This window comes from Natator depressus, chromosome 21 (assembly GCF_965152275.1).
Source record: "Natator depressus isolate rNatDep1 chromosome 21, rNatDep2.hap1, whole genome shotgun sequence".
NCBI lineage: Eukaryota > Metazoa > Chordata > Testudines > Cheloniidae > Natator > Natator depressus.
The window spans coordinates 15,310,251-15,334,294 of record NC_134254.1 but is presented as its reverse complement, the minus strand read 5'-3'; the positions used below and the strand labels follow the sequence as shown (position 1 = coordinate 15,334,294).

The window sequence follows — 24,044 nt, the reverse complement described above, 5'->3', positions numbered from 1 at the left end:
TCGGTCTGGCCGCTAGGCATCTGAGCCAGACTCTTCAATGGCTGCTGGGGATTGGTACCCAAACCATAAAAGTGTTTTCCCCACCTTGACTTAGTAAAATCAGGCCACCGCCGAGATAAAATCAGGGAATGGGCTACAAGAAACAGTAGAAAAGGGAGTGCATCATGTGATTCAATCAGAGCCCCAAGGATGCTGGACTGCCAATGGCTTAGGCCAGATCCCCCTTCCGCCGAACTACGGCACTTCAAATCTTTGCCCCGTTCCCATCGGGCCATGCTTGCGGTTAACCACCCCCTGCTGCATTTCAAGTTCACAAGCTTCTTTTGCACACGGTAGCAGTGCCTTGGCTGTAGTCACCTCCCGAATTATACATTAGGTGCCACATCCTGCAACCTGTCCCTCCCACAAGACGTCCTTACTCATGCCAGTCACATTGCAATGTGCGAGCTTCGGGTCTGGGCGCTCCTGATGTCGCCCTCCAGGGGCCAGGTCTGCGAGAAAGAGAAAGGAACAGCTTTCTGCATCCACCTACGGGAGGTCTCTGGTAACTCAAGTGGTAGAGGCGGATAGTTTGAAAGCTCAAGGACCTGGATTCTAGCCACAGCTCCCAAAGCATGCGTGCAATTTATACAGCGACTGTGAGTGTCACTCACTAGCTGGACTCATTACATTAGAAGGGTGGATTTGGAGGGTCAGGATTCCCAGGCTCTGTGGGAGTGCTGTGAGGCTGAACGCATTAATGTGCTTGGAGATCCCCTGGAGCGAAGGGACCGCAGTTGTGGAAAGCATCACAGAGCCTGAGCCCCAGCTGACAGAAATCCCTCTTGCTCTTTTGGAGCCAATGGATCTAGGTTCCTTTACTCCTGCTGAGGAGCCAGACTGCCCTTGCAAATGAACACGAGACAGAGCCTGGGTCTGCAGTAAATGATTAAACTATCAAAAAGGTGAAGGTCAGAAAAAGTCCAAACTCCATCATAGAATCATAGAATATCAGGGTTGGAAGGGACCTGAGGAGGTCATCTAGTCCAACCCCCTGCTCAAAGCAGGACCAATCCCCAATTAAATCATCCCAGCCAGGGCTTTGTCAAGCCTGACCTTAAAAACTTCTAAGGAAGGAGATTCCACCACCTCCCTAGGTAACGCATTCCAGTGTTTCACCACCCTCCTGGTGAAAAAGTTTTTCCTAATATCCAACCTAAACCTCCCCCACTGCAACTTGAGACCATTACTCCTTGTTCTGTCATCAGCTACCACTGAGAACAGTCTAGATCCATCCTCTTTGGAACCCCCTTTCAGGTAGTTGAAAGCAACTATCAAATCCCCCCTCACTCTTCTCTTCTGCATAACGGTGCCCTTGGGAGCCATCAGAACGCACTGGAACAGGGATTGTCATTTCCCTCGGATAGAAACAACATTTTAATATGTTTCCAAAGCAATCAGACCAGCGACTGTTTTCTCTTCTCCCCCATCTCCACCCCCACCCGTCCTTCCCTGCTTCTCTTTGCTTTGGTTTCATTAAGTGGTGTTGCAACATCCGGCCAGCTGCCAAGAACACCAGGGAAGGAAGATTCCTTTCTAATAAGCTGGAAGGAAGGAGAGATCATTTCCAGATACCTGCTCTTGTGGCTACTGAGCCAGAGATCCCTAGTGGCAAAGACATTTCTCCCTTTGCTCGGGGCACCCTCACTTTCCTAGGACTTTAATGAGGTTTTTTTAGGATCCTGCCATGGAGCAGAAGCAAGACCTAACACAGTCAGCATAAGCCTCAGCTCCCCAGACTCCCACGGCACCCTTGGTTTTGCTTCCACTGAGCGGGTGTCTGATTGGCTGATGCAAGATGGGCTAGGGCAGGGGTAGGCAATAGGCGGACTGCGGGCCAAATCCAGATGCCAGACGCTTTTTGAACAGACCCGGAGATCTTTTAATTTATTTATCATCATCATTATCAGGGGTTTTATTGGTTTCTCTAGAATCTGGACCTTGCCTATAGCTTGACCAAGAAATTTGGACCTTGATAAAAATAATTGACTACCCCTGGTCTAGGGGTTAGAGCAGGGAAGGGGAAAACATGATTTCTGGACAGGATATTGGTTCTGCTACAAGCCTCCTGTCTGATCTCAGATAAATCGATTAGCTGATCTTTATTATGGGAGCACCTGGATGGCTCAGCCATGATCAGCCACTGTGCTGGGCGCTGCACAAAACACAGAGTGAGAGACAGTCTGAAGAGGCAAAACAGACAAAGGGTGTGAGGGGAAAGTGAGGCAGGGAGCGAGGAAAGGCCTGTTCCAAGGGCAGGCCAGCAGCAGAGCTGGGACTAGAACCCAGGTCTCCTGAGTCTTCCTTCCCTATGCCTCAGTTTCCTTGCCCAGGATGACACCTACTCGCCTCATGGGGGTGGGGGAAGGGGCTGCGTGGGGTTAAACCGTCACCGTTTGTCAAGTGCTTTGAGACCCTCGCAGGAGCGGTGCTACAGAACGGGAAGGGAACGAGCCATTAATCACAATGACTCTGCATCCCACTGCTCCCCCAAGCTGCCTCGTGATGCTGGACCCTCGTTTCCAAAAAGCTCGCAGTCTCAGTTATGCCGCACGAGCCCAGCGACGGTGTCGAAGGCCCTTGTTAAATAAAGGTCCCTGGCCTTTTGGAGGATGCAATGGCTTCTGAGCAGCCTTGTGAGAAGCTTTGTACAGAAGCTATGAGAGCCCCTGGCTTGAGCAAGCTCCACAGACTTGGAATAAAGGCTTCCAAGCGCTTGGTACAGACCCCGAAGGGGCAGCAATTTAATTGGGGCTGTACCGAAGCGTGCTCCGCGTTCCCGCCGGTCAGTGCTTCGAGCAGGGGGCTGGATGTCAGGACTCCTGGGTCCCATCCCCAGTTTCGACACTGACCATGTGACCTTGGCCAAATCATTTACCCCGTGCGGACCTGAGCTGCGCAGAATGGGCCCAGTCACCCCTGCATAGCTCCCCACACCAGAGTGTTGTCGGGGTTCGGTACCAGGTGTTAGGATCTAGATATTCAGGCCTGTCTGTAAAGGCCTGTACTCTAAGAATGTAGGTGTATTCTTATCACTTGGCTAGTTCTAGAGGTATAAAAGAAAGAATCAAAATCGCTGGCTGCCGGTGTAAGGGCCTTCTCTCCCTGTGACAGTCTGAGGCCCTGTGCTTAGGCTAAGGCCTTTGGCTAAGCAGCAGAGGCAGCCATGAGCTGGGAAGCGACCGGTCACCTCCTCACATCCCAAACTAGACACATTGAAAGAAGGTGCTATTGGGCTGTTAGGATACAATCCTGTCCTGATAATGCCCATCACCTCCAGAGAAAGGGAAGTGCCTAGAAGATGTAAAAGGAAACTTAGTTTGATAGCATCCTGTCTGGCAAGAACTCACTTATCAATAGCTGGGATGTGAAATCCTCACTTCTGTATTGTTTTGTCATTATAGTTCCCACTTTGCTATTGTTTGTCTGTATAATCTCTGTCTGGTTCTGTGATTGTTTCTGTCTGCTGTATAATTAATTTTGCTGGGTGTAAACTAATTAAGGTGGTGGGATATAATTGGTTAAATAATCATGTTACAATATGTTAGGATTGGTTCGTTAAATTTCAGTAAAATGATTGGTTAAGGTACAGCTGAGCAGAACTCAAGTTTTACTATATAGTCCGCAGTCAATCAGGAAGTGGGTGTGTGGGGGGAAATGGGAACAGGGAATGGGGGTGGGGGACTTGGAATCATGTTTGGCTAAGGGGGGGAAATGGGAACAGAGACACAGGTAAGGCTCTGTGGTGTCAGAGCTGGGAAGGGGGACACTAAGGAAGGAAACTGGAATCATGCTTGCTGGAAGTTCACCCCAATAAACATTGAATTGTTTGCACCTTTGGACTTCGGGTATTGTTGCTCTCTGTTCATGCGAGAAGGACCAGGGAAGTAAGTGGGTGAAGGAATAAACCCCCTAACACCAGGTTCTTTGAAATCCCAGCACAGGAGGTTTGCAGGTTCAGACTCCCAGGGCTTGATCCTGAGCTCCTAGAGACACCATGGTTGGTAAACTCACCCAACCCCACCCACCCCTGTGGGCAGAATGGCTCCCCTTGCCTGGAAACATCCATAGGGCAAGTCTGGAGGGGGGAGAAAAACGGCCCCATCCCTAGATCTCCGTGGGCTCCTTCACAGCACCCCACGCCCAGATCAGTGGGGCACAATCAGGCCCAAGAGGTGATTTCGCTGGGCACGCGTTAGCAGCAGCCAGCTCAGGTGGCTGGTGCTGATGTTCCTGGGGCTGCAAGTCTCTGAGTCATCAAGGGAAACACTCTCCGGCTGCTCAACGAATGACAAACTGCACCGCAGAAGGGAGCGTAGATCAGAGTAAGCACGGATTCTGCTGCAGCCACATGTCTCCCAGGCCCCTGGGACACCTGCTGCCTTTATAGGGAACATCAACACTAGCGCTTGGTGACACCTTTCCTGCCCAGCCAGCCTTCCCCACACCATGGGCTCATCTTGTCTGGGTTGGGCTCAATCCTGCCCTGATCCCAGGTAGACTCGCCATCTAGAGAAGGTTTGTCCTGAGATTTCCGTGTCATCCAGGCTCCCGTTGGCAGGACAGGGGTAGCCCCATGTGTGCATTAAGTTAAACTGGGCCTTCTCTCCCCTTACCTCACACACATACACAAGCAGAATTGCACTCCCCTCAATGCATGCCATGACTCACACACACGCATGCTCACACACTTCCTGGTGCACAATCATCCTCTCGCTCAAAGACAAACATGCTTACGTACACACACACGCCTGTGTATAGGACTAGGACAGTCACACACATTCTCACATCATGCACAATCACACACTCACGCATGATCCCACTCTCCTTCAGAGACATACACACGCGCGCGCATTGGCATCCATACCCACACTCATGTACAATCACACACATTTACACACAAACATTACTCATCCATTCTCACACACACACACACCAATAGTCACACATACATGCACACCCATACCCTTGCTCAAGCAAAATACGGCATCACTCTTCATGGCACCATAGCCCATGCCAACACTGAGTTGTCTGACTTTGGTAACAGATGCTTTCTGAGGCAGGAGCAAGTGGGGCACCTTATTGACTAGATGGGGATCTTATCAGCATTCCTATCTTGTTATGTTTTAAAACACAGGATCTGGTGCTCATGGGAAGACACCTCAGTCCATGAGTAGAGGCTGCTCACGTGAGTAAGGGTCAGAAGACTGGGCCCAAATTGTGGTAGAAGGAATACTTTTAGTCTCAGCTTCTAATCTGGGAGCACCCTCCAGAGTGTGTGTGTGCGCGTGTGTATGGAAGGTCTGTAATTAACTCAGGTTCAAATAGCCACGAAGAGACAGCAACTCCGCATTTAACTCGAGTTAGCAGGGCGAGTTTGAGCCTAGGGTCGAATCCGCGTTCAGGGGCTGGTATGTGCTTCCAGGGATGGAATCTGCAAGGTGTTTGGGGAAGAGAGAAACACTATCGAAAGAGGAGTATTTCTTGTCTCTGGACAGAGAGCATTAGCAGTTAGGAAATCCCTCTTAGGTCCCACAGCCCACCTCCCTCAGTGCCAGACTGGTCTCCCCAGCACATTTAGTGCTTCGTCCCGTTTAGCTGTAAATATCGCAAGGGATGGAGGCCGTGGTCATATAGCGTATCGTGCCCCACATCCCAGAGCCCGCAGAAAAGGACACGCCCAGCCTCAAGATCTCACCAGCTAAATGAGGCCTGCACTGGGGTGCTGAAAGCTGCAGGTTCAAAGCCTGCGATGGTCCAGGTGTGGGCTACAGAACTGGCCTCAGGGGGTGTCTTCTCCCCAGTGCTGGCAGACCTGCTCCAGGCAGGACAGGATGGGGGAAGAAGCCTGGCCGGTAACGCAACCGCGGGGAATTTGGGTTAAAAGTCTCTGGGCCAGTAGCAATGACATCTCACCCCTACTGGAGAGGAGATCCCAGGTATAAGCTCCCCTGAGCTAGGCTGTTTCTGCGACTTGTCACACAGCTGTTGCCGAAGCACTGGGTAACACCACACCTTATTTTACCACCCCCATCCCCACCTTGCCCCATTTCATCCAACGACCTCAACGCTTCTGCGAGGGACGGATCAGGATACCCTAGATGGGGGAAACTGAGGCAGGGAGCGGGGAAGTGACTTGCCCAAGGTCCCACAGTGAGTCAAAGGGACTTAAGTGGAGTAGAACCCAGGAGTCCTGACTCCCCAAGCCCTTCTCTTGGCCTAGTGCACAGTGCCTGCCAGACTCAGGAATAGAACCCAGGAGTCCTGCCGGGGGGACCCTGCTTGAACTGTTAGACATACTCCCCTCCCAGAGACTGAAATAAAACCCAAGATTCCTGACTCCCACTCTCCTGGTCTAGCCCCTAAACCACATTGCTCCTGTCTTGTGCTGCTCAGAAGGGTTGCAGATACCACTATGACAGAGTCCTTCCCTGGTATCTCGGCTCCTAGGTTCCAAGCCCAGAAGGGCCATCTGTGATCTAGTCTGCCCTCCTACATAACAGGCCAGAGCATTTCCCTGAAATAATTCCAGTGAGAATCAGAGCAGATCTTTATCAGAAAACATCCAGTCTGGATTTTAAAACATCCAGTGATGGAGACTCCGCCCTTGGTAAATTCTTCTGCTGGTTAATCGGTCTCACTATTTCTAGCCTGCATCAGAGCAATCTGTGTCAAGCCAAGCTAGGCAGGACTGGCCCGATGCACAGCCAATGATCTTTGTATGAGCGTCATAAGAGGTGGCTGGGCCATTGCAGCAGATCTGTCCCGGACTCGTGAAGGGCCCCCAGGCACTGCCAGCTTGCATGGGATAACAGTGCTTCTAAGAGAGAGACGAGGCCTTGCAACTCATTGCACCCAGAAGCTCCCTGGGCTGCATGCCAGAACTGCCAAGAGCGGAGATCAGTTCTTTACTTGTGTCTCTGACCGGTTTACCCTTCTGTCTTAACAATAGACCCAGGTGGTAAAAAAACCATCCACCCGGGTAACCAGATCAGACCCGGTATCCTGAGAGCTGGGAGAGAGGCAGGAGGCGAGAACAGGCCGGGCTTTGTTTATTGTGCATTTCGCTGCAATAACTGTGGGGGACTCGCTCCGCGTGGCCCCTGGCTCTGCACGCAGTGGGCTGGGTTAGGGATCAGATGACAGAAAACGTGCACAGGAGTTCACAAAATCACGTGTGTGATAGTGAGAGGGGGCGGGGGTAAGAGTGCAGGCCACGTGTGGCCATGTTTGTGGATCTGCGGTTGCTGGTGCCCCTCTCTCCCCCAGCCCCTGGCCCCATTCTGTACGCAGCCCCACAAGCTGACTGAGTGCAGGATGCTGCCCCCCGACTGATTAACACTCAGTCACGAAGGGGACGGGCAATCCCTGGCCCCTCAGATGTCTGCAGGGAACACAGGCTTGACCTTGAAGTCAGCCTCTGAGACTGGCTCGAGAACAGCCCCAGCAGGCTGGGCTGGGAGCCTTTTGCTGCCTGCCAGTTCGTGGTGACCCTCATTAACATTGCCCCAGAGGTGGGTCTGCATGCAGGCACTGCACCAATTTCTTTTGCAGACCTCTCTCCTTCTGCAATTGCATTCACCCAGTGCAGACGATGGGGATAGTCCCTCATTGCTCCAACCTTCTGCTTTTCAGGAGCTGGTTTTGCAGCAGGAAACGAGCCAAGCTGGGGCAGAAGCTGATCCTGAATTTGCACAGGATTCTGCAGGGGACGGAGGTGCCTTCATTCTGGTGCAGTCTCTTCCTGCTGCAGCAGTGAGCGGAGGGGTGCTGGAGTGGAGAGCAGCAGCAAGTAGGCAGAGCTGCCAGCCCTGATGCACAAGCTCCAGGCAACCTACAGGCTTTTTTTGCTCCCTAGCAAACAGTCCCTGCAGTTTCCTTGCTCCGCATACCCTCTGCCTTGTTCCCTGACATGAGGAGCCAGGACAAAATATGACCCCCATGCAATAGCATCCTCCGAAAGCCAACAGGAAATTCAAGGCAAGAGGGAGAAGGGGGTGTAACAGGCGGGGGAGAAAGGAGAAAAGGGTTACTGGAAAACACCAGCCAAGCATCGGAACCCAAATGAGAATGACTCCTTCCCTTCCACCTTCATTAGTTTAAGTTCACATTTGTTTCCCCCTTTTCCAGGGCACACAATCATTGATGAAAGGTGGCGATTTCAGAGAAGCCAGAAATGATACAAACAGATCACAAGGGACGCGCCGATGTCCGATTCCGGCTCACGCAAAAGCCTCTGTTCACTTAGAGTGAAGGGTACTCCCGGGAGTTTCCAGTGACTCAATGAACCTGCTACAAATCTGGGCAATCACTAGCATCCTCTGCAACCTCCAACAGCATCGTACCCCCAAACAGCTTTGTGCCCCCCACACCCTCGCTGACCCTCTCCAGTCCCAGCACTCCCCCATCCCCAAGCCACACACCCAGTCCCCCTCCACAGCACGCGGACATGCAGCTTTAACTTGTGCCCCATGGAGCGTAAGGGCTAGGCTGTGACTTGGATTGGACACCTGTACAGGGGACTCTGAGCACCCCTGCCTGAGCTACCTGGGCCCTGGGGTACTCCCCCATCCCAGACCAGCGGAACGGGGGGAGTCTTGTCGCCTTCCCTTAACACAACTAGCACCAGGGGGTGTCAATTTCCAGCTGCGAAGTGGGATGCAGGGGGGGATTTGTCCCTCCGAGGGTTGCGGGAGTGACTCCTGGGGGTCTCGCTCGCTGAGCGCCTTTGGGATCTGCCCTCTACCCCTCTCCGCCCCGTCCGCTGCACGGCGTCGGTGCTGGGGCGCAGGAGCCCATTTCACTTTGTCTTGAGCCACCGAAGCAGACTTGCCCCAGGCTTCTTCACACTTCTGCTCATCTCAGTGGCTCCCTCTTGAGGCTAAGGGCCTGGTCTAGGCCTCAGGAGAGCACCTCGGTCGGCTCTCTGTGTGACCTTCAGCGAGCGGCTTCACCTCTGTGGGTCTCACTTTCCACAGCTATAGACCGAGGAGGTTGCTGATGGTGTGCGGGGAGGATACATTCACGAATGTCTCGGAGGTGCCCAGCTGCTGCTGTGATAAGGGTTGTAGAAGCCGGGTGAGGTCTCATTTTCCTGGGTCTATCGCCCTGGCGCAATGTTGAGCCTCCAGTACAGAAGGAGAAAGGCAGGGGTCAGAGAGGCTCCTCTGACAGCTTCTGCAAGAGCTGGGGGGCATGATATCGCTGGTTCTGCCCTGCAGCGATGGTTCTGGGCAGCGTCACAGGGGAGGGGTCATGCACAGTGGCCTGCGGACGGACAGCCATGTGATCTGTGCTGAATGCCAGCATGGCCGAGCCAGCGACATGCCTCCAGGAGCTCAGAGCCTCTCTCTAACAGCACGGTGACCCAGCGTAAGACCCAGAGATCAATTCCAGGGACAGCATCGACTGCCGTACCGGCAGCAGGCGTGAGGGAGGCTGCTCTCACCCCAGTGACTCACCACGCTCTGACCCCAGAACATATCTCCAACCCCACCTAGGAGATTCTCCTCCTCTGATTCCTTAAAGACGAGGTGATGAACATGTTTCTAGGGCCTCTATATGGGAACCAGTGCTGCTGGTCCCTGGATTTAATATCACCAATGTCCACTGCAAACAGGGGAGAGTCCCATTGGCTTCAAAAGGTTTTGGATCAGGCCCGTGAGGTGGGGACTGTTTTCACTCTGATAAGGCAGCAGAGACGTATGAGCTGGAATTCCAGTTAGCTGGTACGTAGCATGGGCCTGTGCCCAGGGGATCTTCGCACACCTTTCTGGAGTAGTGAAACTCTTCTCTGGGCTCTAGGGAACTACATGATGCATCCTCCAGACACCCCTGGGAAACAGCTAATATCATTATACCCCTGTTTTGGGGGTGGAAATAGTTGAGACACAGAGAGGCTAAAGGGACAGATCTTTAAAGATATGTAGATGCCCAACTCCTAGGGTGACCAGGTGTCCAGTTTTCGACCAAAACAGCCGGTTGAAAAGGGACCCTAGGCTCTGGTCAGCACCGCCGACCGGGCCATTAGAAGTCTGGTCGGTGGTGCTGCAGGTCTAAGGCAGGCTAGTCCCAAACTGTCCTGACTGGCACCGGGCTGCACCCCGGAAATGGCTAGCAGGTCCAGCTCCTAGGCGGGGGGAGGGCACAGGGCTCTGCACGCTGCCCCCACCCCAAGCACTGGCTCCACACTCCCATGGGCCGGTTCCCAGCTAATGCGAGCTGGGGGGGCGGGGCGGTGCCTGTGGGCGAGAGTGGTGCATGGATCCTCCTGTCCCCCCCCCACCTAGAACCCAAGCCACAACCCCTGCCCCAGCCCAGAGCCCCCCCCCAAACCCAGAGCCCCCTCCTGCACCCCAAACCCCTCATCCCCGGCCCCAACCTAGAGTCCACACCCCCAGCCCAGAGCCCTCAACCCCCTGTACCCCAACCGTCTCCCACACTCCAAATCTCTCGGTCCTACCCCCCCAGTCTGGAGCCCCCTCCTGCACCCCAAACCCCTCATCCCCAGCCCCACCCCAGAGCCCACACCCCCAGCCGAAGCCTGCACCCCCTCCCGCACCCCAAGCCCCTGCCCTTGCCCAGTGAAAATTAGTGAGGGTGGGGGAGAGCAAGCCACCGAGGGAGGGGGAATGTAGTGAACGGGGGTGGGGCCTCAGGGAAGGGGCGGGGCTAGTTTGGTTTTGTGTGTCTAGAAAGTTGGCAACCCTACCAACGCCCACTGATTTCACTGGCAGTTAGGAGCCTAAATACTTTTGAAAATCCAGCCCTAAGTGACATGCCCAAGGCCACACAGGAAGTCTGTGGCTAAGCTGGGAAGACAACGCAGCCAGTGCCTGCTAAACCCAGGGTTGTGAGTTCAATCCTTGAGGGGGCTGTTAAGTTGATCTAGGGCAAAAAATGGGGATTGGTCCTGCTTTGAGCAGGGGGTTGGACTAGATGATCTCCTGAGGTCCCTTCCAACCCTGAGATTCTGTGATTACCTGATTATTTTCCTATAGAACCCCTCAAAATCAGAGCGACACCCCCTGTTGCTACAGAAGCGAGAGCACAGACTGTTTGCCAGTCTGAGTGCCATGCGATTCACCGCATTAAAAAGCTACAGTCACCCAATCGGGGAGCAAAACCCCATACCACATGACTTAGGGGACAAATCAGAAACCACAAACTGCTCAACGGGAGCAAGGCTGAAAATTGTCCCTCCGCACTATTCGCAGAAGGTGAAATTCACCCCAGTCCCGGGAGCCAGCCCGCAGGAGGTCGGATTGTCAAGAAGAGCAGAGAGCCAGATTTCCAGGGGCTCAGCACCCACAACTGGGGCAGAATTTCACCAGAGCCCTCCGCCCATTTAGGCACCGAAGGAGGGGGCCGATTTTCAGAAGTGCTCAGTCCCCAATATGCTGAATCACTGAAAATCTGGCCACTTATTTAGCTGCCTGTGTGGGAGCTGAGCTCTTTGGAAAACCAGATCCTCGGGGGCTTAACTGGGACTTAAGTGACTTCTCTGCACAGGATGCATCCCCCCAGAAATTAACAGCATGTATCACCCACACTTAGTGCGGCGTGCTCGTCCCCCCAGTGGTGGCTGGGGCGCAGAGAGAGCCGACTGCAGCCTTGGCTAGCAAAACTGGCATTTTGGCTCAGGCGTTAGAGGCTGGTGCTTTTAGAACCAGGAGTCGCAGGTTCCATCCCCACGGCTGAGAGCCCAGCATTACTTTAGGAACAATTTGCAAACGGGGGAAAAAAAGCAGCAAACTTGTAAAGAGATAATCCAGCCAGTTCTACTTACCACCCGATTTCTCTCCCACCGATGTGCGTAGTGCTGCACGCACCTCGCTCTACCAGTTCAACCCCCCCACACACACCTCTTTCAGACCCCCCCCAGAAGTTAGTGCTCCAAGGACGTTCCTCCCCAACGTGTGCAATCCCTACCCTCTGTTCAGAGGACAAGGTCAAAAGGGAGCTTTCTAAGTGTCTCTGCAAGCAGCGCGAGGGCTCAATCTATCAAGCGGTTCTCTGAGCAGCTCACATTCAGTCTGGCCTGACCCTTGCTGCTCAGTTCATTGCAGCCAAAGCCAGCCACGAAGCGGCTGCACATCCCAATGGAGGTTTCCTGCGTGAACAGGAGACGAGGCTGGAGCTGATCCCCAGGCTGTGCAATTCACACAGGTCCATAGGCAGCAGGCCTGGCTAAGGGAGTCTTTCTGCCAGCCTCTGCGGGGCCACTGGAGTGAGCAAGGAGAGTAGAACTGGGAACAAAGGCATCTACCCCACAAAGCCCCAGGCATGGACTCCAAGGTACCGTGGCAGGAGGGGTAGGTATCTACCGGCAGGTGAGTTGAAGGGAGGGCACGGCAGGGCTTGCAGCGACCAGGAGGAGGTGGTCAGAGGATGTAAGTGGACGCAAGCGTCCCTTCCTTTCGCCAACATCGTCCTCCACCAACCCTAAGCTGCCTGTCAAGGCCCTTCCCAGTCAGTCCCCACTCTGCTTCTGATCTCTCATTTGCTACTGGGCTCTCGATGCTCGCCTCCAGTCGGCCAATGCTGCCAGCCTCCATTGCCCGCTCGTTATGTTTTCCAACGAGCACCTTCGTGCGGTCTCCCCAGCTCCCCTTCGCGATGGGGGGAGCTCCCCGTAAACATCCACAAAGCCACCTCCTTCTCCTCAAAACGCTCCTTTGCCGGGATGCCGACACAAAACTCGGCCATGAGCAGGCCACTGGTGTGCCAAGACAATGGTCCGTCGTGCTAACTCCTCGTACTCCCCCGTCTGGCTGTGGGCATCAGCTGTCTCAGGTCTTATGCTTAGAGTGTCAGCTCCTTGGGGCAGAGACAGTCTGTTTGTTGTGTGTGTCTGTACAGCACCAGGAGGTCCTGAATTGTGGCAGAGGCTCCTGGCCTTGACGGTAATATAAATAATATTTATTACTATTTAAGTCACATCAGCTACACTCTGACTCAGTGGACAGGGATGGCGGTAGGGAGCTGGTTGTGCTTCCCTGATCTCGGGCCACCTGGTCTAGGCAGAAGTTAGAGGGGCAGGGAGGCTACCCTAATTTCTGCTTCTGGTGCTCCACCATGCCCCTCCCTCCCCCCTTCCCTCCCCTTGCATGGTGGGTTTCCCAGGGAGCGGCAGAACTGCCTCTGCTGGCAGAGGGTTCCCTTCCACAAGGAGAATTCTCCACCGGATTCCAGCCCTCAAAGGGACAAGCACAAGCCCACGATGCGTGTGGCCTCGCCGAGGTCCAAAGGGATTTGAAGCCTAAGCATTGTGGGGAAAATGCTGGTGCCAAAGAGCGGGGCTGTTAGCCTGTCTCTCGACTGCAGAGGGGAACCAGCACTTCGATGGTTGCGATGGGAAGACGGCTCCAAGTCCAACCGCGCGCTGTCTGAATTGGCCTTGAAGGTTTAATTAATAAATGGGGAATTATGCTGATTGTATCCAATACTTTAGGAAGCGTGACGTTCTCAAAATCCCATTATAAACTAAGGGAAGCATGATGAGCAAAATTAGCCACAGCATCTGAAACATCTCAATCCAAGCGATAACACCGTTATTAGGGGTAATGATCAAACGGCGCTTTGGGAACTGCAGCCTCCTCTGGGACGGGTCGTGGACCTGAGGCCTGGACTAGCTGAGCCGAGAGCATATGGGGCCACGGCCTCTGCGAAGTGACCCTCATAACCAAGGGCGGAGAATAACTTTGCAGAATTCAACTTCTCTCCCAGCTGAGATGGCTCTCCTGGTCCCAGCAGCACACGGCAGCTGCATGAGCCAACTGGCCAAGATGTAAGCTCCCATGCACAGCCCTGTCGGTCCCTAGCATTCAAAACTCCTGAATTGAGCCTCCAGAAACCATGGTTATTGCTTTAAAAAAAAATCACAAGACCTCAAAAGTAACATGTGCTGGGTTCTGTTTATTTGCCTGCTGGTGCCACAGCCTTTGGCCGTCTTTTCCAGCTTTTCTTTACAACCAGGAGGGCTAGGAACTGAATGGTGACCCTCCCAGAACCACCTGACTCCAGGAGCTGGAGCTTGCTGGGAAAACACCTAAAATCACAGTTGTCGTGATCCAGTAATAGGAGCTGGGGACACGAGGGCCAAATCCTGCCCCTGGAAGTCAGCGGGCGTGTTTCCACTGTGTGTGCTTTAGGTCAGGCCCGCTGCCCAACATTATCGTGAGAAGGGTCCCCAGAATAACGGTACAGGCGTGGGTTCAGCAAGCAGCAGGGCTGGCAGAGGGCTCCCTTGGAGAACAGACACACTCTGAGCGACCTTCCCTTCCCAGTTATCTCCAGAGACGAGGGCTCGTCTCCTCAAGAGGCACTACCCCTCCCGGGGCTGCCTGTGGGAGTGCCACGGGACACCTACTCGCCTGCCACTGGTACTGGCCTGCAGGGGAGCAAGCTCGCTGGCCCTCAGCACCTCCCAGGATCAGCCTGGAGAGCTCCTTGCAATGGAGAAGAGCCAGGACTGGGCTGTAATGGATACAAAGGGGAGTCTCTAGTGAGGCTGCAGAACCTGGACAGACCCTGTGGTTCTCTCTGGCTCCCACTAGCCCGCTCCTTAAGTCACGGCACGTCCCCAGAGAGGAGTCCTTTGCCCAAACTGAGCGAGACGCAGATGGGGAGGGAGGAAGAGGGGAGAAGAAGAGAAGGAGCATGAGGCAGATTTCCCAGGCCCTTGCACAGAAAGGTGGGTGAGTGCTGCTGAGATAGCATCTGGCCATGCTAACAGCCCCTCCGGCCCCAGACAGCGCTGCCAAGCCCCGTTTTCACAGGCACAACATTCCAGCTGTCATTCCCTTTTAAAACATAAAGACGGGGGCACTTGATGGCCCAAAGGGCTGATAATGGGAACGGAGCCCCAGGCAGCAGTGACCCACAGCCGATGGCTGCCGCATGACCCCAGTGTGCAAGGCACCGTTTGGGTCTCAGTCCGCTTCCGAGCTGAGGAGATGTGTTGGCATCCCATTGGCTACCCCAACCAGCGCTAATTAGCCCACTCAGCAAGTGTCTTTTCATCTTCTTCTTTTGGCTCAATTGTGCGTACAGCCCCTAGCGCAAAGGGGTCCTGGTGCTACTGTAATACACCTAACAACAGCAATGCTAGGTTGCCGCTGGTGTGTTGGGGGCTGATGCTCACAGAAAGCAAGCCCGTCATGGAGAAACTGGACATCGTGACAGCTTCTGTCTAGTTACACCAAGGAAGGTCAGTGTGGTCCAGTGGATCAAACATATAACTGCGGGCCAAGAGACTGGGGTTCTAAGCCTGGCTCTCACACTGACTTGCTATGTAACTTCAGGGAAGCCACCACCCCACTCTTTGCCTCAGTTTCCCCATCTGTAAAATGGGGAGTAAACACTGACTTCTCTTGGCAAAGCACTTTGAAATCAGTGAGCAAGAAGGCCTGGCCGAGTGTTTCGGTAGGTTTTGTTCTGGTGGAGTAGCAGTAATATCGTTTGAAAGGCAGGAAGACCTAGGAAGTCTGACTCCACAACTAAATCACGGCGAGGACCTTGGGAATGTCACGCCTTTGCTCTATGCCTCAGTTTCCCCCGTTTGAAAAGCGGGATAACGACATTTTTGCAAAGTGCTTTGAGATTCTCAAGTGACAGGCAAACGCAGAGTATTAACTACTGCTCCTATCGCATTAGAGCAGCCAGCAATTACAGAGAGTCTCCTTCAAAGGACACGTGCTACAGAGAAATGATGCAGCAGACGGCGAGTGACCCTTCCTGCCCGTTGCTGCTCTTCTGTAGTTTCTGGTGCCCGGAGGGGAAAAAAGAAATCTGCAGCATCATCTCAGCACAAAGAATTAACAAATAAAACCCTGCGCTCGTTAAGCGACAGGCACCGGGCGGTGACCACAGCACTCCACCACTGCAGAGAGGCATCTGCGTGGCCCAGTCAGTTCCCAGTGGCTCCAAACTGGTGAACACCAAGCTGCACAAGCTGGGAGGGGTGGGGGGAGAAAGACTGGAGGGTTCTGAGGAGCTTTCCAAAGCAGTTCCCCCCACTCAAGCTCCCACACCCCGAGGGATGAACGCAGCTGCCTGATTGGCAATGAAGATCCAGGATGCATTGTGCCCACTCATCATAGGAGGTGCCAAGTCAGGCCCCCTGATTGCAGGCCGTTCGACCACCCGTGGGACAGGCACATCCCCATGCACCAAGGAATCCGCCCGCCGAAACCTGGCTGCAGCTAGATGAGAGGTTTGGGGTGGGGCAGGGGGAGTGAAGTGCAGGCTGCCTGCCCGTGGATAAACTCCTCCTGCCGCCCTCCACCTCCCTAACCCTTCTGTCTCTCGGGGAGGAGTCTTTGTAGCCAGGTGGGAAGATGCTAGCGCAGACAGAGATGGACCCAAGCTGCAAGGTTGGGATGCAGAACTCCTGTCTCTCTCACGGAGCTCGGGGAGGTGGGACCCTGGATTTTGGTTCCGATCCCCCACTCCAGGTCTATCCTGAGCTCTAAACCACCCACCAGGGCCTATGGCAGGCGGCTGCTCTGGGTCAAGCTAACATGGCTAAACACAGGAGTAGCTGGGGTTCCCCACATGGCTGTTTGCGGCCAGTCAGAGCATAGCAGCATGTGCAGCAGTGTCACTCCCCTTCCTGCCCCATCCCTTCACTTCCTCCAAGGGAGGGGAAAGTTCCCAAGGCATTTGGGACTGTGAGATGCCAGGCATCCGTGCTGCACGCCCACCTGCCCCAGGGGCCCTGTGTGCAAGGGGAGCAGTAATAGGGCCAGGGAACTAGCCTTGGCTAATACACTGATCATGGTACTCTCAGCCAGACCCAACTCGGCTGTCATCCCAGCTCTGCCACTGACTCATTGTGTGACCTTGCGCAAGTCACTTACCCACCCCGGGTTAGACTCTTGCTTGGGTCCTAACCCCTTTTCCTCTTCTGGGGGCGGGGGAAAGAGTGAGCCCTGGCCACATGCTGCCAGAGAATAGGAGACATAAGAACAGCCATATTGGGTCAGACCAATGGTCCATCTAGCCCAGTATCCTGTTTTCTGACAGTGGCCTGTACCAGATACTTCAGAGGAAATGAACAGAACAGGGCAGTTATCAAGTGATCCATCCCCTGTCCTCCAGTCCCAGCATCTGGCAGTCAGAGGCCCAGGTCTACCAGCTGCATCCAGCCACGCTGCAAGGGGGTGGGAGGGGGAGGTGTGGCTCAGCACTGATGGGGTTAATGCAACCATTCCACTCTCCTTATGTTATCGTGGGCTCTGGGGAGCAGAACCTTGTCTTTCAAGTCTCATAGGAAGGTGGCCTAGTCTAGCAGTTAGAAGGGACTGGCAGTCTGGCCTTATGGGTTCTATTTTGGGCTCTGCTGTGTGGCCTTGGGCACATCCAGTTTCCCTGCCTCAGTTTCCCCCTTTGTCAAATGCCAGCCGTAATAATGACACTCACTTCTATAGCACATGGTGATCTCAAAGCACTTTGCCGGCATTCATTCATTCAGCTTCACGATTCCTTTGGGTGGTGGGTACAGAACAGAGAGGCCTTACTTATTCCATGGCTGAAATGCAGCCGCCCCTTGGGTGGGTCGTGGCTACTGCGTAGCAGTGCACAAGAACACGACACTACATTAGGGCAGGAAGCGAAGGAGAACATCGTATCCAACTGAAACTGCAGGGGGAATTCAGTTCAGCAGAATGTAATCACTGGAGGTGGCGTTTGGCCAGGGCACCAGCTTTAACTCCTCTGCTCCGATGGAAAGCACCAGCAGCCCATGAGTGGGGAGGGCCTAGGCTAGATGTCTCACCAAAACCATCCCCCCATTTTGCAGCAGAGCACCCCCTAGCACCGTGCTGGGGCATGGGGGTCAGCACTGACTCAGAGGGGAGAGCACCCCCTACTGAGTCCCCTGCCGGCTCCCTGCAGCGCGCTCCAGTACGACACTGGGGCATTGGGGTCAGCGTTGTCTGCAAGGGGAGAACGCCCCCTAACCCAAGCTGTAGCAAGGTCCCAGCTGGGGCAGTCTGTGGCTGCAGGCTGGGCTCCCAGTGACAGGGCTCCCAGAGGGGTATGAAACATCCCCTCTCTGCCCAGAGGGAACGAAGCTGCCAGAGAACAGGGTGCCCACGCCAACAACGTCAGCCACGTCACAGGCAGACAGGCCCTTCTTAGAACAAGAGGGGTCAGAGCCCGGATGTGCTCGTGCCGTGCCAACACTGCCACCAATTTCTGGTGCTGCTGGTTATATGTTAGAGCCCACTGGCACCACCCCCCACCCCCCCGGGACACTCCCATCCCGGGATCCCCTTTCACACACACACACACACAACTAGGCATCCCTTCCTTCCCCTCCCCCTCCCCGCGGCCAGGTACTCCTCCACCTCCAAGACAACCACACACAACCCTGCAGTCCTGGCACCTCTCCTGAGCAGTGGGGCACTCGCGCCCCACCCTACACCCCCCTCACCAGCAGCGTTGACACCCACTGAACCTAGCAAAAGAAAAGAGGCAAAGTGAATAGCAGCTGGCACAGCCCCCCTGGGGACAGGGGGCAACTATGCCCACTCCAGAATTGGGAGCCTACCAACCAAGGGAAACACCTTTCAGCATAAACACCACAGGAGACCAAATCCTGGCCCAGTCCGGCCCCCTCTCCCCTACCCCTCCTGCTTTAACAAGAGCACCACATCAGAACGGCCACCCTGAGTCAGACCAGTGGTCCATCTAGCCCAGTGGCCAATGCCAGGTGCTTCAGAGGGAATGAACAGAACAGGGCAATAGTGGAGTGATCCATCCCCTGTTGTCCAGTCCCAGCACCCGGCAGTCAGAGGTTCAGGGACATGCAGAGCGTGGGGGTTGTGTCCCTGACCATCCTGGCTAATAGCCATTGCTAACCACTAGACTACACTCTCTCCCTAGGGCTGGGAATAGCACCCAGGAGTCCTGGCTAGACCATCCTGCTGTAACAGGTTATAATGCTCACGCGTCAGCTCTGCCCAGTCCCTGCCTTTGGAGAGAACCCCGATTCCCCCTTGCTCTGGCTGGCCTAACCTGATTGTTTGGGGGTGCCAGGCTGGGCCATTGGGCTGCAATCCCAGCCCATCTCTGCCCACTGAGACTGCAATCCCGTCCCGGCTGCGGCAGGAGGAGACCCAGCCTTGTCGTGGACAGGCAGCGCTAATGACTCAAGAGTAGGGAGTTGGTATCTCCCGCCTCATCTTGTAAGTGCTCCAGTGCGGTAATAGACTGAGAGCTCGGAGAGTGACCCTCCTCTCAGCAGCTGGCAAGGAGACAGAGACGCCTCTGCCCGCAATTCTTCCTAGGCACTGCTGGCAAGGGGGGGGATGACAGGGGCGGGGGCAGGGGGGGGTTGACAGTCTCTGCTTGGCGCTGGTATTTAATCTGCTGCATCCCCTGGGACATGAGAGATGGACCCTGCCCCCAGTGACGCTGGCGTGAAGCGGTCAGAGTCACTGCACTGACACCCGTGTCTCCCAGACCCCACCCCACAGGGCCCACTTAGGCCTGCTGGGCTCTCGCTTTCTTCCTGCTGCAAATCACCCAGAGAAACGCCTCCCCTCAGCAATGGAGCTTGCTGTCATGGAGCGACCCCTACACAAACTGAGGCGCTGGCCTCAGCCCCACACCGGCGGCTGGCATATAGGGCTGGCACGCTCTCGCCCTCCTTCATCTGCACTCGCTTCCTCCCGTCACCTTTTTCTCATTCCTGCCCTTGTCCCACTCCCCAGCCTCGCTTTTCTGACCCATTCTGGCCTGCTCCAGGCCCCGCTCCCAGCTGTGTGCCCAGAGACACTCGTTCTCATCTTCCCCCCGGCGTGGATACGCTCAGCACGCCCGGTACTGACACGCTTCACTTTGGCGCAGTGGGTTCATCCCATCACTGGGGCACTCCTGGAAAGGGATGGGGAGCTCTTCTTTCTGCAGCAACACGGCAGATGGTGCCACTGGCCTAAGGGTCCCTCGGAGAGCAGGGATGGCCACGCGCACCAACCAGGGGTACACAGTGGGTCCCAGGGAAGGGGCTGCTTAGATCCAGGGTTTGGATGTGGCCCATTGTAGGGCGACTGGGATCAAAGCTCAGGGTTGTTCGGAGCTGGCCCATCCTACCCATGAAAGGACACCCCTGAATCCACCCCTTCCTCACACCACAAGCAGGCAGCCAGAAAGTTTGTTTTAGTGCCAGTCATGCAGCGCTCTCCAGGGACCCTGCAGGCGGCAGGCACCCACTGTGTAATCGCCCCCCCAGACACTATTGGGATCATGGGCATCGTGCTAGCATGAGCACAGATGCTCCAGATCCTCTCTGGGGCTTCAGACCCAGCCCAGGCTGTCCGCATGACCCACAGGCAGGCCAGAGACCAAGTGGGAAACGTTCTTTCCTCACTTCCCTCCTTGTCTCGCCAGCATCCCCTGGGATCCCAAGCCCTGTGTCCTGCCTGAGGGAAGCCCCCGAATTGTAGCCTTGAGACAATAGACACCAGCCCTGCAGCATCACCCCTGCACGTCTTGCTTTACCCTAACCAGTGCTCGGGAGTCTTCCCGGTCAGGACCAACCCCGGGCTGGAGCCACTTCCTGGCTGGAACCTTGAAATTACCCCCGCGTCTCTCCTTCTCCGCAGCGCCCGGAGGCGAGGGTCCCTCTGCCAAGCCTGCATGCCGCGTGCTAGGCTCTCCAGCCCCAGGGCTTCACTGGCCATGAAAGAGGGGCCGGCGCTCAAGCAATTGTTATACTTTCACAACTGATGCAGCAAGCCCAGAGGGGCCGGGGCTCTGAACTGCCCGTGCCCGGTGTAGAGGTGCCCGGGCACAAATATGCCCGGTGCAAACCAGGCTCCCCCCGAGTCAGCCAGCGGGCCCAGGAGCCCCCCCAGCAGCACCCAGCGCCGCTCCCCTTCCCAGGGAGAAAACAAACAAACTTCAGGGAGCTCTTTCCCTCCGCCGCGCCCCAAGCCAACCCAGCGACGCCAGGGGCGCCAAGCCGGGGCGGGGAGCAGCGCCCCGGACCCTGCCGCAGAGCCAGGAAACTCACCCGCCTGCGGGAGCGGAGCCGGCCCCCGGCGCGCGCGGGACCAGGACGCACCGAGCCTGGGCTCCGGCAGCTCGAGCCCCGAATGCGGCAGAGCCGCGCTCCCCACCCGCCCGCCGGGGCTCCCGTGCGTCGTCGGAGCGCAGCGCTCCCACCTCATTGGCTGAAGCATCTGCGTTAAGGGAGCGGGGTCGGGAGGGGGGAGAAAGGCTGCGGCCCCCCCCCGCCCACAGCTCCTCCCCACCACGGTGCGGCCCATCCCCCCGCCCCGCCCCACTCCTGCCCAAGCGCCCCCCGCCCCAGCTCGACTTGGCTGCGCGCCGCGGCCCGGAGCGCGGCAGGAGGAAAATGGGGAGCGCGCCGCACCGGGGGCAGGTCGCTGCGCTGGCAGGAGCGGCGGGGAGGGAAGGAGGCTTCGGGCGCAGCCCGGGCTCGCTCCGAGCGCTGAGGCTCGCGAACGTGGCCTCCCGGCGCTGCGCAGTGGCGGGCTCCGAGCCAGGCGACCCCCGGCAGAGGCAAGGCTGGGGAGCCGACGCGCTACCCGGATCGAGGCCCCCGAGCAGGGATCTGGCTCCGCTCTGGATGCGCAGCCCCCCCCCCCTTTGGACGGCTCCTCTTTGGGGCTGGCGAGTTGTGACTTCGGCTTCCCCTTGCCCGGACTAGTGCTGAATGCAGAGTGGGGGGGCCCGCTGGAGACCAGAGAGCGCTGCCTCGCAGTGGGGCTGGGGTGGCAGGACTCCTGGGTTCTATCCCTGGCTGTGCCCCTCGCCTGCTGGAGGAAGTTGGCCAAGTGGCTCCTCTGTGTGTCCGGGTCTCACTCCGTGGCACAGGGACAATCACACCTGTCCTGTCCCCCGGGTGGGCTGGGGTGGGTGAATGGACGGATGAGGCTTACTTCAGGAATGGCTGTGATGGGCTTCGAGGTCCTCGGAGGGGCTAGGGAAGGACAAAACTCTATTACTCTGTATTAGCAAACTAGAGCCAGCTGCCCTCTGCCCCGTCTAGTGATTGCTCATGGGGCAGTTAAAGACCTCCATTTGTACGGGAATGTAATATACCCTGGGCTGAGCTGTCTGCCCTGGGCTTGACCCTGGGATACCTGTATCACTCCTGCTGGATTCAGAGTAGCAGCCGTGTTAGTCTGTATTCACAAAAAGAAAAGGAGGACTTGTGGCACCTTAGAGATGAACCAGTTTATTTGAGCATCAGCTTTAGTGAGCTACAGCTCACTGCATCGGATGCTACCAAACCCAGCTCCTGCAGTGCAAAGCCTGGAGCAGCCTCACAAATTGCTGTACGGGGCGTGGCCATTAGAGGGAGACCGAGACATGCTCTCGTCAGAAGGAGGGCAGATTGACCTGGAGGCGGATTTGAGTGCTGGCTTCTTCATTGCGATACTTGGTCCCCTTGACCCAATTGTCCAGTAAGCACTGGATTAATTACAGCACGCTTTTTAAATTTAAGTTAGTATGTAAATGCCTACATCCGTTACAACGCCCCCAAACCCCTTATTAAGTCATAAAAACACCCATATAATTACTATACCTGCCCCTTTCTCTTGTTTGCAACACTACGCATGTTAGATGGGCATTTTTACCTTGAAAATACATTGCTTTGCAATAATTTGTTGCTACAGATTTTCTTAATTAGCAGTTCTTACTGGAGGGAGGAAGGGGCCATGAGCAGTTCTCCGGGGTGGGAGGAAGGGGCCATGACCCGGGGCCTGCTTGTGTAGCTGGGAAAGAAGGGAGGGGGAGATCACACTTCTTTTACACAAAGGGTATTTTTTAGACAACGACATTTCTCATGCAGCTGCAAGGCTTATCAGTTCTCAACAAGCTACGGGGAAGGGAAAAATATAGCAACTTATTTATTAAACAAAAAAATACTGCCTGTCTGTGCCTTTCGTCCCTCATGCCATGTCAGCACACCAGCAGTTTCCCGGGTCTTTACTTAACCCTAACATATCCCAACACCTGGTTACAATACTATAATACTGTTGCCCTTCTGTGGAGCAGTAGCATCTACCTAGGCCTTGCTACCTAGGTCAGCTACCAGTGAAGAGAAAATCGGTGACACAGAGTCTGAGTGTAACTTGTTTTAATGACATGTAAACACCCATCCTGGGATGGAAGGGGGTCAAACAGCATGCAGACAATCCGGTTTTCTGGGAATCTCAGCCCAACACCCTTGTCGCATCCCCAGGGAGCAGTCCCAGAATTGACTCAGGCGAGAGAATAAGGCAAAGAGCAAACTGTCCAGCTCCTTACAACAGCTCCCCTAAAGAAGGCCAGCAATAAAAACTTACTTCAATACAGCATTTCTTCAAAGACTAAAAACTTGCTCTCACGTTAGGAAAAAGAACTTGTAAGATTATTTGTAACAGCGCCATCTGGTTCCTGCTATGACAACGTAAGATACTTGACTCTGCTCTAGCCCCTTTTACCAGAGGATCCCAGAACACTTTGTCACCAAAGTAACCCTCCTCTCAACCCCCTGAGGGCAGAACAGAGGAGAATCTCTGTGTCTGATCAGCAGCGCTTCTCTCAGTAAAATATGCTTTCGTGACCCACGCCCCAGTCCTGCACTTAGAAGTGCATGGGCAACCCCCCGTTCCTGCATCACATCCCAGGAATCTGCCCACATGGTCCTCAATGCAGGATCAGAGTCTGGGACTTTATGTGAGCTACTGGCACTGCTGTGCCCAGAATGACTGCTGTGATGGGCAACAGAGGCTATACTGCGGCCGCCTATCCTCCTGTGCGTCTGCAAGCAGAACACCCTGTCAAGCAAGTGGAAATTTTGCCTGCAGAATCCGTCCCCCGCTTGCAAAGTGGTTGGCATTCCTGAAGAACCCACCTTACCTGGGTATCTCAGAACCTGGCAGGATGCCCAATGCCCTCGCGGCTAGCCTATCGGTGCACATTCTCCTTCAGAAGCAGTTTCGAATCACGCTAGGTGAAATTTGCCCCGGTGCAGAGAGTCA

General features: G+C 55.3%; 1 protein-coding gene across 2 annotated transcripts in view; it reads right to left on the bottom strand.

Moving 5' to 3' along the window:
• Positions 1-21,164, bottom strand: part of SYT2 (synaptotagmin 2) — a 187,938-nt gene extending 166,774 nt beyond the window's left edge. For both annotated transcript variants that reach the window (XM_074935839.1, XM_074935841.1), the window contains exon 1: positions 21,062-21,164. The gene's annotated coding sequence lies outside the window, so the exon portion shown is untranslated. The remainder of the gene's footprint in view (positions 1-21,061) is intronic.
• Between the last annotated feature and the right edge of the window lie 2,880 nt (positions 21,165-24,044).